The sequence below is a fragment of the Cariama cristata genome, unplaced genomic scaffold, assembly GCF_000690535.1.
Source record: "Cariama cristata isolate BGI_N322 unplaced genomic scaffold, ASM69053v1 scaffold6467, whole genome shotgun sequence".
NCBI classification, from domain to species: domain Eukaryota; kingdom Metazoa; phylum Chordata; class Aves; order Cariamiformes; family Cariamidae; genus Cariama; species Cariama cristata.
The window spans coordinates 89,221-98,150 of NW_009627027.1; positions in this window are offsets into that span (position 1 = coordinate 89,221).

Below are 8,930 nucleotides of genomic sequence, written 5' to 3' on the forward strand. Positions count from 1 at the left end.
CCATCTGAGCAGCCAAAGAATGAAACTACGTATCCCAACGTGCCCCAGTTAAATCCAGAGCTTGCCATGGCTTGGCAGAGCGAGGAGCATAGCTAGGCGGTGGAGCAGAGCCCAGAGAGGCCGTGAGCACAGTGAGCGGTGCCCATGGTACGCCCAGCTCTGAGTCACCAAGCGTCTCGTCTCCTGCTCAGCAGGGAGGCCCTGCCAGGAGCTCCTGCGGCTTTGCCCTCCTTCTGCTGGCTGCCCGGAGCCTGGCCACGTCCTGCACGCACCCACTTTCACCCCTCTTGCCCAGGTACCACCGGACAGTGTGAAGGCGGGACAGAGGAGACCAGAGGCTGTAGAGGTGAGGGGAAGAGATGACCCAACCCTCCCAACACCCCAGAACCGAAAAGTAGAAATAACAGCGAAAACTGGGAAGAGGCAGAGCTCCTAGCATCGCAGCGGAGCGCCTGCCCATGGCCCCTAGCCAGCTTTGAGACTGGGGGAAAAGGAGCACACAGCAGGCGCTGAGCAGGGCCGGGTTAGCTGGTCCCTCCGCCAGCAAAGGCTGCTGTGCTGCGCCACTTGGCTGGGGCTGCTCAGCTCTCAGCTGACGTAAGAAACCTCATTTCCAGTAAAAACAGACCTCTGGGCTTTCCATGAAGCCTTTCCACTTTCCAACACAAAGCCGAAAGCCAGGCCGCTTTGTCTTTAAAAACAAGACATTTCTCCGTTTCAAAAAGGTCTTTGGATAAAAACAAGGTTTGTTTTTCTGACAAAATTTGAGATTTCCCACTCCATTTCTGCGGGGAGGAGAACCCTCCCAGCCCTATTTCCTGAGCTGCTCTAATCACAGAGGCAATGAGTTCAAGAGACAAAAATCTTCCCAGAGCAAGTGCCAGCTCCCCCCTCTGCTGCTCGCTCCGAGGCTCAAGGGGAGGCTGGGAGGAGGGCGCCTGCCTTCAGCACCCTGCCTGCCTCTGGATGTTTTTTCTAAAATTACGTACCATCGAGTGGTGCAGCTATAGAGGTAGGCATTCCCACTGCTGTAATTACACCACCTTCCTGTGAGATAACAAGGAATGGCTCTACCTGCTCTTTGGGCTATTGTTTCAGGTTTTTCAGGGAGAAAAGCACAGCACCCAATTCCACTTGGGAAGAAAGTGTTTGCAGTCTCACCCGGGCCAGCTTTGCTCATGTACTGTACCTCTGAAAGCAAGCTGCCTTCTGCGTGCCACTATGGGATCCCTTGCACGGGGCACGACTGTAGCCCACCTTGGCTCTCCTGCTGCTGGGGCAGGCAGGATGGCTCCGCAGCCCATGGATAAACCAGCTCCTACAGCCTTGTAGGGAGTGGTGCTCCGCAGACGGAGCTCAGAGAATCATTTCCAGATGCCTCCCTCTGTTCCCCCAGCCCTTCTTCGGGTTGACGCGGCTGCGGCAGCCAAAGCAGCTCCTACTGGGCAGTGCACAGGATTATCATTCCAGGCACTGCAGGAAAACAAGCGCTTGGAAGCGATTAACTCTTGACCTCTCATTTAATTAAACAAAGGGAAAAATGATGTATTTGCTTTCCAGCTCTGAGGTCCCACTTCTGCGCATGCTGTAGGTCTGGGCATGCTCAGCCAGTGAAAGGCAGGCCCCAAGCTTGGAGATCCCCCCTGCCAGCTCAGGGCTGGTTTGTTTTCACTCAAGGTGGACATCCTAGATTGCTTTGAAAGCAAAGCGTGACCTCCTGTGAGCTTTGGAGCTAATGCACAGCTACACCAATGTTGTCCTTAAGCTGGAGCAAAAGGCAAGGAATGGTAGATGGCAGAGGCAACCTGGTACAGATACGTCCCCGGCTCTGTACCACACTTCAGGTGGCCAAACAGACATTAGCATATGGCAACACGACCAGCAACAGTCACCTCAGCCTGTACCCCAGCCCAAGACCCCTGCAGCCCAGCAAGATGTTTACGTGGGTCTGACACAGCAACAGAAGAAGCAAACCTGCTCTTAATGTACCCAGAATGCCAATATTCATCCTTGCCAAAGACATATTCTGGTGCAGTCCTTCGGGAAGGAAAGCTTGTGCACCTGGAGAAGCAGAGCTTTCCCCAGCCCTCCACTTACATGTGTCCCCAAGGGAAGCCAGACAGACGCAGCAGCTTGCACACCAACCTCTCTGCTGTTCAACCATCTCCAGACCTGCCTGGGGAGCAAGCCTGACCAAACACTGCTCCCCAAAGAAAACAGCGTCACCTGTCTTCAGACACAGCGGTCCAGCACCTCTTCCCACCAGAGCTCTCTATTCACATTATTCCTCTCTATCCTTTCCTTTAGGTTTTCATACTCCAGCTTCTCTGGAGCAGGGCCTGCGACTTTCTCCTTTGTTTGTGCAACACCCAACACATCAGAAGAGGTACTGACAACCGCTGAACAGATTGAAGAGGCCAAAGTGGGGATGAAACGCTGACCCACAATCCAAGAAAGTCATCTTATAGCCAGAGAGGAGCAGAACTGGGAAATGGAAATAAGCCTTTCCTCACAGGGGCACATCCCACTTGTAACTGAGCACTCAATGAACTGAGTGGAAGGTAGGTCTTATTCAGAGCAAGGAATGAGTCCCCTGCTCCCGAAAGCCTCTTACTTTCTATTGCCAATAGATCAAGGAGATGATATAGGTGCTTAGAGGGCATGTGAGAGAACAGACCAAAGCCCTGTCCTTAAACAGACATCGTCCAGCTGAAACGAGGGCCTGCAAATGGATAAGAGCTGCGTACAAAACACCATCTTACAGCTGGAGACCAGCTTATTTTGGTTTAGTTTAATCAAGGGATTAAGTCCTTAATCTGAAATAACTGTCTAAGCACAGATTTATTTTTTTTTTTTAAATATCATTGGCATAGATCTAACCATGCAATTAATTAACAAAGCTGTACTCGGTGTGATGCAAAGCTTTGAGTACTTTTAAAACACCTTTCCCAGCAACCGACTTATGTTGGAAGAGTGCTAAGCACGTGGCAGCTGTGGTTTCATTGCCCAGTGTTAGCTGCCTACGCCTCCTCGAGACCAGGGCAGAGCTGTACCCCTCTTCACTCCTACCACCAGACTGCACAGGTTGCCGCCAACAGCCTGGCCGTGGTACCATATGTCATGGTCCAGCCAGGCACCTCCACGTTCCAAGTGTCATGTTCCTACAACAGGCTCAGACAAGGCTTCCTAAATCCTGTTGGATACCACAGACAGAGCCAAGAATTCCCCAGGCCACTTCTACACAAGTCCTGGGATATTACAGCAGATTCTCTTTCTTTACAGGGCTCTTTTAGGAAACGCACTAAAAATCTTTGTCTCTTCTACCCAAAAGAATTGCTTGAGCTCATTCATCTTATTATTAGTTACAGTATTTGCTCCACTCTCAACTTCAAGCATTGGCATCCATCTGGCAACCCAACCTGAGCAGGAGCATCTTGTACCCCTTACCGTTTGTGCCTAACACCTACCAAATAACAAGGCACGCTAGGCGGATGAAAGACATGTTTATACCAGCCAGCTATAAAACACCTTGGGCAAGTTCTTAGCCAAACAGGTCATCTCATTTTGACACCTTTTAGTCAGACGCATTAGGCCATAGCCAACATCTTGCATTCAGACACCCATCTGTGGGCATCTTACAACAGATGGGCAGCTCCCTGTTCTCAAAGAGAAAATGATAATCCTTCAGCAAGTGCCAGAAACGATCTTCACAGGGTGAGCATTTAGATTATTACTTATGGGCCAGGTTTGTATGTGTTCTGAGCTCGAGGTTGCAGCTGGATCACGTTCAGATCCCACCTCTCCCTCTGCAAGGTGCATGAGCTGCTGGACAGACTCTCATGGGGACTGGTGGATTCTCTATCTTTTGCAACCTCCATAATTAAGTGTGGACACCACTAAGAAAAGTTCACGTTTTAACTAAAAGAGAGCTCCCAGACTCAATATGAGAGCTAGTTAACACTCTGTGGTCCCAGTATCCCATAACAGATGAGCCATAGTTTCTTTTGGCCTTAAACACTATATTACCACGTGCTCATGAAATACAAGTCCTGCTACATCAATGGGGAACAGAAATCTCTCTGAAGCTGAGTAGCAATTCCAGGAGGGGCCGGTTGATTGCATGAGAAAACAGTAAACACACAAGGACCCTTCCTTGAAGCAGCACATCCCCACATGTCTTTGATATGAGAAAGCAGCTGGCAGCAGCTATGAGATGCCAGCACACACCTCACTTCGAGGAAGAGGCTGTGAGGAAGGATCAGCCAGAAGGACAGAGCAGGCAGCCCAGAGATGGCTATGCCAGCTCAGCCCTGGGCCACCACAAGAAGCATCAGTCTGTGCCCTGCAGGGAAAAGTGCTCCTAGTCAGAGGGACTCAGATTTGCTCCAAGATGCTCCGAGCTTGCCGGGGAACAGACACATGTGTGCTCAAGCTCTCCTACCCCTGAGCAGCCAAGCCTGGGACTTAGTCGGATGAAAACATTTCCCCTATATTCAGATACAGTGCTTAATGCATGCCTCCCAGAAAGCTAAGTAAGTGTCATAAATTCAGTGCATCGCTTTTACTAAACTCCTGAGTTAGAAAGGAGTAAATACAGGCTTTTAAAGCTACTTCCTTTATAGCTCTTTTTTCCAAACAGAAAACAGTCTCACGTGTCCCATTATTTCCATACATATCAAAGGAGGGTGGAGATTTAACTAGCAATTTCTGAAAGACATCTTTGTGCATAGAACGGTTGTATGCCAAAATGTGGGTGGTTATAAGCCCAAACACAAAGGAGAGTACATCCACAGGCATTTTTCCCCTTGATCCATTAACGGGTCTGCATACCAGCCTCCCGAGTATATGAGAAGGACCTTGTTCAAAAGGTAAATGTATTCAGAAAGATGACAACAGACAGCAAATAATCCACATCCTTTAACCATGTTGGAGGCTCAGCAGCACTAGGTTTTTGTTGGGAGCCACTGAAATTTGACAGGCAGCCTCAGGGAAGGTATCGTCCTGAAGGAACCTGCTCAGGAAGGTTCGTAACACTGTCTCCTGCAAAAACTGCCACACCTAAGGCAGGTTGCAAAGCTCAAGGTGGACACCTAGCTCAGATCACCAGAACTCCTGCAGCTTTTCTTCTCTGCACCATGCAAACCATCAGCCAACCAGCCACAGCATCGTCTCCCATTGGGGGTGACCACAAGGCCCCACGGAGGTTCCCCTCTACCGCATTCACTAACACCCAGGAGGAGCACATGCAAATCTTCATCTGGTCCCCATTTCTCTTCAGCTGAGCCATTTGATTCCATTCAAATCAACGGCTGGTTGACCAGGTGGAGGAAGGGTTCATCCTGGGCATCCCAGCCTGATGGCAGGATGGTAAATTTGAGCAGACAGAAAGGCTTTCAGATTCATTCTGTGCTACTTTGATCTTGGAAGTTTCAGCTTGGTGTCCACTGATGCAAAAAAATGGGATATATATGAAACCAGCCAGGAGCGCTTACCACAAGAAAGGCCCCATTTTTCTGTTCATTTTTTAACGAAGGACTAGGCCAGCCAAGAGACATGAGGCACTCTGTGTAGCTAAGAGGTATTAGCATGGTCAAACCTTCAGAGTCAGCAAGGGCACATCCATTCACTTCTCCGAGTTGCAACCCAGGTATCACAAATGGTGTAGAAAGCACAGAGCATCCCACCACCAGAACTGGAGAGCTTACCCAGTAGGCTATCCTTGCTTTTTATTGCTCTTCAGTAGGCAACATGTCCGATCCTGGTGCTACTACTCACTTTTTCAGACCTTGGCTACATTGAGCTCTGCAGGACAGGAACAGGGGGTTCCCTTATGGGTAGAGGGCCAGGAACAGGAACAAAAGGTGCTCTGATACAGAGTGCTTACAGGTGGCTGAGTTTACAGCTTCTGCAGAAGACACCTTGGCTATTTTAACAGAGATTTTTCGGCATTTCGGTACTAAAGGGGCCTGTAGACCCTGTGTCTGTGACTTCCACCCACACTCAGCACCGAAGCTCAGGTTTAGGCTGTGCCCACAGCCTGTAGGATGGTTCAGTTTTGCACAGATCGGTTGCAGACAGGGTTATGTTTGAGGTGAAGCTAGAAAATTAGGCTCCAGGAGCTGAGCGGCTGTGACTGTGCTCTAGTATTTAGAAGCAGATATGCTGGCTGGCTATCTTTTCTAAAGCAACCAGCAGCAAGATGCTCACAAGGCTCTCACATTATGATCGCTTCTGCTAGCAAGGTACGCCCTCAGGGCTGACTGCACATGCAGGGAGATGGCCAGAAGTGGTTATGCTACAGGATGCTGATTTTCAGAAAATAAGGGCCAACACTCAGCGTACAGTCCTCCTTGGACACCTGTGGCATCTCACTATAAACACTTGCTGTCTTGCATTCCCACCTGGTATTAGAACATATTTGGTGACTGCTGGGCAGAGTTACATGGATGCAGCTGGCTATCACCTGCATTTAGCCATTATTTTTATTGCTACAATGAACAGTAGGTTCACCTGTCCAGTGTTTTTGGAAAGAAGCTGGGCAAAATGCACAAGTTGTCATCCCTGTAACTCCAGAAAAGATGCTTTCAAACCACTTCCATGTGCTCAGGATTACGTCTCCGGGCTTTGTCTGTGTTCCAATTTCTTGCTCATGGCTTTGGCACAGAAATAAAGAAAGAAGATCCCCAAAGCTTAAAGCTCTTTGTGATTCCCAGACTCATTTCCTTCCCACCCCAGGAGAAGACATAACTGGAGGATAAAAAAAAGACTATTTTCTGCTGAAACCCATCCTATGTCCTGCCAGCATAAAGGTGCCACCTGAACTCCTCTGCGGGAAGACACCAGCATTTGCACGTCTTATGATACACACAGACTCTGCTCTACAAATCTGCATGATGACTGGAGACTTGGAGTGTGCCACCATATGAGAGGAGCAGCCCAGGCAAGGTGCACAGTTGCAGAAGCCTCGCCGAGTCCACCGTGCCCCAGCTACCATTGAAGAGCAGCAGCAATCACCCTAAGCAAGGGTAGAAAAGCAGCCCAGGGCTCCCTGGCCAGCCGCTGCAGCTTCAGTGACTGTCCCTTGCAACCTGGCGACAGAGGCTGGGAACCAGACCGGCACACCGTGCAGTGGAGGAGCAGGGCGATTGCCTCCTTTGCCACCAACCAACCCAAGTTTGCACCTGCTTGGGTGGAAACTGTTCCTGAAGCAGGTCTGGCCATATGCCCTGACCATCTCCTGTGCCCCATCCAGCAGCAGGAACCAGGCAAGGTGAAGCACGCTCCCTCTCCCATGGAGAAGAAATCCCTACCAGGGAACAAGTGCAGATCCCCAGCCACAAAAGCCATGACGGGACAAGCAGGGTAGACAAAGCCCAGCTGTGCTCCTGCCTCACTCACACCATGGGATTTTCACAGCTGCAAAAGTCAGTTCTAGTGGAAGTGGGCTACTTTGGCCTAAGGTACCTTACACGTTTGGTGCTTTAGGCATCCTCCAGCTGCAACAACCCTATGCACCCGTACACACACCCCATCATCCCTAACACTGAAATAGGGCAGATACTCTGTGAAGAGGAATCACCTGCCTCGCACAGAACAAGGAAGCCAGCAGCTGCACAGTGACAGACCTCCATCAGGAGCCAAGCCTCTGAGAATCCTGCAGACTGCCAGAGGCCATAGGGAAGGCTCATGCAGGCCAAAAGACTGACCCACATTCACTTAGATCCAAATAATTTTGCCTGCAGGGTTTGGTTGATTCACCAGGACACCAAAAACCTCAAGTGAAATCAAAGAGCTTGGAGCTACAGTCACAACTCAGCCGCTCACCTCCCAAAATGCAGACTGGTCCCCCATGGGGTAGGGAACAGATACCTGCCACGGACCGCAGCCGTGTGCGGTGTAGCCAGCACCCATTGCTGGGTCTGTGGCAGCTTCTCCTCTGGTTCCTGCTCCTTGCAGCTGCCAAGCCTGAACTCAGCACCCGAGAGGCACATGATCCCTCCTCTGCAGTGATGCATGGTCCCTGCACATCCACAGCCCACTGTGGCAACTGAATTGGCCACGGCACTGCTCCATGCAAAGGCCCCTGCTTCAGACAGGTTTTGCATCACACATTAGAACAAGGTGAAGGAAGACTTGAACTGGGGATGAAGCACTCAGGAATCAGAAAGTCACCTTCAGCTTGCAGAAGCAAAGTAGCAGCAGCCAGTCTCTGCCTCAGGCCTCCTAGAGCAGAGCTTCACAAGCACTGCTCCAGCCAGCCTTCTATAGCAAAATGCAGCAAGGGATGGCAGCCACCCTGCACAGCCCCAAACAGTGCTCTCCTTTGATTTCAACTTCACACAATAACGAGCATAGATCAAAAATTGCTAGGACAACATCAGGCACAGGGTGAGAGAAAGAGGTCTCCTGACTGGGGTGGAGGAGCAGAAGTGAGATGGTTGCAGGCCTCCACAGCAGGATGGGAGAGGAGAGCACACCACGGCTCCAATGTAGACATGTGAGGGCAGAGAGCCACAGGGTCCTCTGTAGAGCAGCTGGAGGGTGGCAAAGGGAAGAGACATGGGTCTATAAGATTATGCTCAGGTTGCTGAAGCCAGAAGTTGGGCAACTCATCCTTCAATGAAAGCTAGGCTTCTCCAGGCTCAGAAGCTGAACTTTTAAGAGCAAGCAAGTCATTGCCAGGCACAGCAACAACGCACGCTGCTTGTCCCCCTCACAGACTTTGTTCCCTCTGCTGTGGAGCAGCAGCCCATGATGCAGCAGTACACGTCTAGGAAATTTAGGGCTGCTGGGCACACGGATCCCAGTCTGAGCCCAGGAACAAACCAGATCGATGCTCAGTGGGATCTTGCCACAGGGCTAGTGATCTCTCCAGCCTCTGCCACCCAAGGCTGGGCACCTCTGTTTGCAGGGCAGCACCAGTGTGGCTG